Here is a 6,000-nt window from a genome sequence, read left to right on the forward strand (position 1 = left end):
AGAATGAAGAGCAAATTTCATAATTTTTTTCTCCCTTCGAGTTTATTTGATGCTCCAGTTCTTCTCTGGTCAATTAATGTCATAAAGTGCTGCCTTTGCCCCTCTGGTTCTCTTTTACACTTTTGCTTATTTGATGTCATACATTAGAATAACAAATAAATATCAAAGGATCTGGCTTATACTCTTTGTCCAGTTTGCTTCTTCTCAGAAAAATTAACCAGAATTAAGAAGTGATACTTATGTACATCTCTTGCATCTCACATAATTTTTTTCTTCAATTAACTATTGGAGCTTTATCCAGGTCTAAAAACAACTTAACTCTTTCCCATTTGAATTCAAAACCAAGTGAAAGGTGGAGACGGAGTCGGTCCAATGGCCCCATGGGAGGCGGTTTTAAGGATTTGGCTTTAGATCTGTAGCCATAATTAGTGTCCAACACATGGCGCTTGCATCAGAGAGGTGGATCCAATAAGTCCAAGGAAGAGCTGGAGAATGGTGGGTCTTCCCTAGACCATCCCCATGGAACAGAGCCTAGTTCTCAGCCCTCATGTAGGGGGACCAACGTGGGAACTAGCATGATGAAGGAAGTTTCCCACATGGGAAACAGAAGACAGGAGAAAAGGAGATGTTGGGTTGTGAAAAGACCACGATTTATGTTTATCATTTTTATAACATTAATTCTTACTCTCTTCATATAAGCCTTTATGTTCCATTTTTTATAAAGAATTGTCTTTTTTTTTTAACAGAAGGCAGCAATCTACAAACACTTTATTAGCAAAAAAAAAAAAAAAAAATGAATAAAACAAGTGCAACTCAGGAAACAGAAGGGATCCTCCTTTCTCATGGGCATTGTTAGGCCTTTAAAGGAAAAGGAGGTAGGGCTTAAAGCACTGTATGCAGAATAGACTTGTGTCTCAGGTAGACTGGAATCAGATAAAAGTAATCCAAGTCCGGGCAGTATTGACCTGCCAGACATTTAATTCCTCATACTCATCTAGAGCTGCCTGGAATTGGGCAGGTGTGAAACCACGAGATATGCAGCGCTGCTCTGCCTCAGAAAACCGGACACTTCGGCCTTCTGTGACCAACTCTTAGACAGTAGCAAACACCACATCTGCTGGTCTCTGGGTCCTAGCTGTTTGTCCCTTGTCACTCAGAAGTGAGTCCTTAGACATCTTCATTAGCCTTATGGCTTCATTCACATCTTCCTTTTCCACTGTGTCCACCATTCGCAGGCATGCCAGAGCAGTAGACAGTCGCAGAATAGCCAGTGTTGCATCTACCGGGTACGAGAACAAACATCGGAGACTTTCAGGAGTTTAGATGTTACTTTATTGGCCAGTTTAACCTGCACAGGGGCGAACTCCCAAGATGTCTGGAGACACCGTACTCACAAGGAGCTGCAAACGGGAGTCGCGCCTGGCACTTACAGCTAGGTCCTTATATATCCTAAGTGAGCAAGCATTATACAGAAGCAGATGTGGCAGTTAGCTATTTGCTAGGGAGGTCGCACGCAGCATAGCAACAGGGGCCGGGTTTAGCTTAGTGGCGAATTTCAAACATAAACTTCTTTGTTCTCAGCCTCACAGGGGCCCTATCAGCACTCCCTGTTCCTTCAATAGTTACACTCTGGCAGCCACAGCATATCAGCACTCCCTGAATCTAACAGCCCGCAGTGTCCTGGCAGAAGTATAGGTAGCATCCTTACTAGCCCAAACCTCTCTTCTCATCTCCACATATGCTGCTGTGATATAGTTGGCCAGAGACTCTGGCACTGTAGGCTGCTTCTCCCGGCACATAGCTATGTATCGTCTCATAAGTTTCATGTCCAAAGGTTCAAACTGAGCAGGAGGCTGCCGACTGTGCTGGTGTACATAGGTGATATGCTGAGCCAACCATAGGTCATTGTCTCAGTCAGGGCGGTCCTGGATCAACCAGAGGAGGTCTAATCTGGAAAGGAGTGCAGCAGGAACCTGTATGTTCTGTTCCAGTCTGCGGCGAGGGTTGTAACGCCCATATGCAGGATTGACAGCAGCCAGGATAGAGCAGCGGGCGTTGAGTGTGGTTAGTATGCCTGCCTTGGCAATGGAGATGGTCTGTTGCTCCATGACCTCATGGATGGCTGTGCGGTCGGCCTCAGCCATCTTGTCAAACTCATCAATGCAGCACACACCCTGGTCAGCCAGTACAAGGGCCCTACCCTCTAAAGTCAGTTCTCCAGTCACTGGGTCTCTCAGCACAGCTGCTGTAAGCCCCACTCCAGAGGAGCCTCGACCTGTCGTGTACTGGCTGCGAGGGGCCAAGTGATCGATGTAAGACAGGAGCTGAGACTTAGCCACACCAGGATCCCCCATCAGGCAGATGTTGATGTTGCCCCTGATTTTCATGGCCCGAGGAGACTGGTCCACACCTCCCACCAGCAGGAGCAGTAGCACCTTCTTTACATCCTCATGTCCATATTATCTCTGGGGCAATGGAAGCTGCCAGCTTTTCATAGAAATCCTCCTCTGCAATTTGCCTCAGCTCCTCCCTGCTCAGTTCTCCAGACCCAGACTCATCATCTTCACTCTTGTTCATCTTCACAATCCGATGGGCTTCCAGGTAAGTTTCCGAAAGTAAGCCCTGTACCACCTGCCGGAACCCAGAGCGCAAGATTGGCAAGAAGATACCAGTGACACTGACGTGGTCCCCGGGCTGGGAAATCTGTGTGTTCTCTCCTTCCATCAACACCACCATGATACTCTGAGAGATAGTTCCAACAGGCACTTGGTCACTATGTTCTTGCATCTTCATCTCCTGGAATTTGATGAATTTGGACCCATGTGTCTGCAGATACAGCCGCCCTCCTGAGCAGTTGGTTTGGCACTCTTGGCTTGGGCACATGATCAGAGGCATGAAAGTAGGAGACTGGATCGGCTGGTAGGTCTCTGCCCCACACTAGTCACAAGTGTAAGTAGCTACCACCATTCTTGGTTTGACCTCAGAGACACGAGTGAAGATTCCACGCACAGTTACCAATTTTCCTACAGAGTCAGCCCGTACTTCCCGGATCACACGTGGCTTATTACTGCTTGGGCCTTGAAAGTACAGTTCAAATCTACGCATCAGTTCAGGAGGGTACTGGTTCTGAGGGCTTCAAGCTGCCACAGGGTCTCTGCTCCGCTGCTCCATCATCAGCCGGTGCTCAATGTAAACATCCAGAACATCTTTATTGACCAGCTCCCACTCCTTGTACTGGGGCAGCAGCTGTTGAACAGATCAGCAAAACGCCTTGCATAGCGCTTGGTGTTTTCACAAATTGAATCCACCAACTCAGGGTCCTCCTCGGCCATGTCATCTAGGTCTATGTACAATGCCACTTGTTCCTGATGAACCAACTGAACCAACTGGTTTCCATATTTGAACTGCTTCTTGCCAAACTCATCATCCTGGTAAAAAACTCTTGCAGAAATTTCTTCACCTTTTCTTTCTCGAGCGTGTAGTCCTTAAGTGCCATCGCTGCTGAGGGCTGTGCACCAGCAGCTGGCGGGCTCAAGGGTCTCAGGCAGCGAACGTACGCACGGCGGACTGCGACTCTAAAGAATTGTCTTTTAAGTAACTACTTGAACATAACTATTTCAAACTTTTGCCACCTCATATTTCTCAAATTGAAGCTCTTTTACTCTCCCCTTAAAGATATATTTTTGTTCTGTTGTAGCTGCTTTCCAGTAAATATAATTGGTATTTTTGCAGTATGGTTTCTAATAATGCTCATATTTTTACATCTACGGAGTACATTGTCCTGAGTTAATTTTATTAATGACCTTACTTCCAAGTTAATTTCCTTTTAGGAAGATATCAAAATATTACACATAACCATCACCAAATTATATCTGAAATAAAGCCACTTGGGAACATGAGTCAAAAGAGATGTGTAATCAGCAAAACTTTGATAATAAGATAAGTTTTCCGAGGCAAGAAAAAGAACATTGTACGTTGTTTAAAAATATCAAGATATGGGACATAGATTTCAAGAATGTTAAACATAAGGCAGGGAAAAGTCCACTGAGATGCTCTGCTACATTAGAGTTTGTCCCTTGATCTGGCTTTCTGATAACTTCCTGCATACCCCTAAAGAGATACAGAAGGAGAGGGACACTCTCTTGTAACTAGTCTAATAGATGTCCTTAAAATCAGATTTTGGACTCCCTCCAACTGATATCTTTTGATTAACACCTATTGGTTAACGGACAAATAAAATGAGTGAATTTATTATAAGAAGTGAAGCCTTTGCTTCTACCAGATTTTACCTTTATTGACCTCAGACCTGTCCATTCAGTCAAAATTCTTGGTCCCACAGATGATCACTTCTCTCACTCATCCCTTCTGTGTGGTCCAGTTGTCTCATCTAAATTTGCATTAGGTCGATTCATTTATTCCCCAACAAGGGTATTTGATATGCTTTATTCCCAATAGCACTCATAATGTAAAATTCTCTCTTATTGGCTCTTATCACACTAGGATTCAGAATGCTCATTTTGGAAAAACGGCAGGTCCTAATAGATGATAGAGAATGCAATAAGATGCAGACAGTTTAAGAATTATTTTTATAAAACTTGAAATCCACTTTGCTTATATTAAAACAGTTTACTGCAAAGGGTGCAGAACGCTGCCGAAAATCAGAGACTGTGTGACATTCAAGTCTGCCCAGAGTAAGTGGCCACACAGAGCACGCTCTGGTTTACAGATTTGCATTGTTCTGCTAACTTTCCTGTGCCAACAACACTCAGTTGCTCCATTTCACCAGCCTCTAAGGTCAAAAGACAGACAGTTCTTTCTTGATTACTCAAACAATTACACGTCTGATTCAGAGGGGAAAAAAGAAAGTTGCCAACAGTCAATGCTTAGGAAGGGCAAGGCTGCTTTTGCTTTTTAAGCCAACCTATGAATCACCACATCTATGACTAATTGGGGTGTTAAAATGTGCCCAATCATATGACCTGTTTTTCAGAAAGGAAAATACCAAAGAAGACACATAAAAAGATGGAAGAAAACTGTATATTTTTACATGAATATATAGGTGGCCCAATAATCATAATGAGCTCAAAACAAATCTGTATATAGTTTTGTAATCAAGTCCTAGAAATTGTGGAATTGCATTGTTCTCAACCTTGCTTTCCTCACAAGAGTTAACTTTATGGCTCAAAAAAGTTTTCCAAATATTTTCTCAATCTTATAGGGTTAACTTCAGGCAGCGACATTAATAAATCATAAAGCTGAAGATTTCTATTTTATGGAAATGATAAAAACAGACTGATTTTACATATATGTTTATAGATAAAATTATATATGTAATATAATCATGCAACTATAATATCAATACACACATGTAAATATATGCACACATTTATAATATACACATTATATATGTATGCAATATGCACACATATATGTAAATCCCATGTTTTTGTTGTAAAAAGACACATAGTTCTTGCCTTCAATTGTAGAGTCTGTTGGGAAGGAATTACATAAACAGAAAACTCTTATAAAATGAGAAAGATTAATAACAGTTATATATAGGTTGTTATGAAAACAAAGAAGGAAATCTTAGAGAGGAGAACAGATCAGGGAAAATTTTAGGAAAGTGATAAGTGAGCTGATCTTGTAAAAATAGTTAATCTTATAAAGTTAGAGGTAGGGGTGGGAAATGAATGAAAGGCATTCCAGGTAGCGGAGACAGCATAAATCGAAACAGGGCAAATAAGAAAGAAATAGCATGAGAGATATAAGGAACAAAAAGAGTCTGACTCAAGTAGGCTAGGGGCAGGCAGGTAAGGTCTGTGTGCAAAGTCTGAGCTGTTACCTGTTTTTAAATATCCCATGAGCTAAGAATACTTTTTGCATTAATTTTTTAAAAAATCAAAACAAAAATATTATTTCAGGTATTTTATTTGAAAATGATACAAAATTCAAATTTCTTTTTTTTGTGACAGAGACAGAGAGAGACAGAGAGAGGGACAG

The 6,000-nt window shown here is 42.0% G+C and overlaps 1 pseudogene; it reads right to left on the reverse strand.

The window, feature by feature from the left end:
• Positions 1-893: 893 nt before the first annotated feature.
• Positions 894-3,556, reverse strand: LOC136393514 (DNA replication licensing factor MCM7-like; annotated as a pseudogene).
• Between the last annotated feature and the right edge of the window lie 2,444 nt (positions 3,557-6,000).

The sequence above is a fragment of the Saccopteryx leptura genome, chromosome 2 (genome assembly GCF_036850995.1).
Source record: "Saccopteryx leptura isolate mSacLep1 chromosome 2, mSacLep1_pri_phased_curated, whole genome shotgun sequence".
Lineage (NCBI taxonomy): Eukaryota > Metazoa > Chordata > Mammalia > Chiroptera > Emballonuridae > Saccopteryx > Saccopteryx leptura.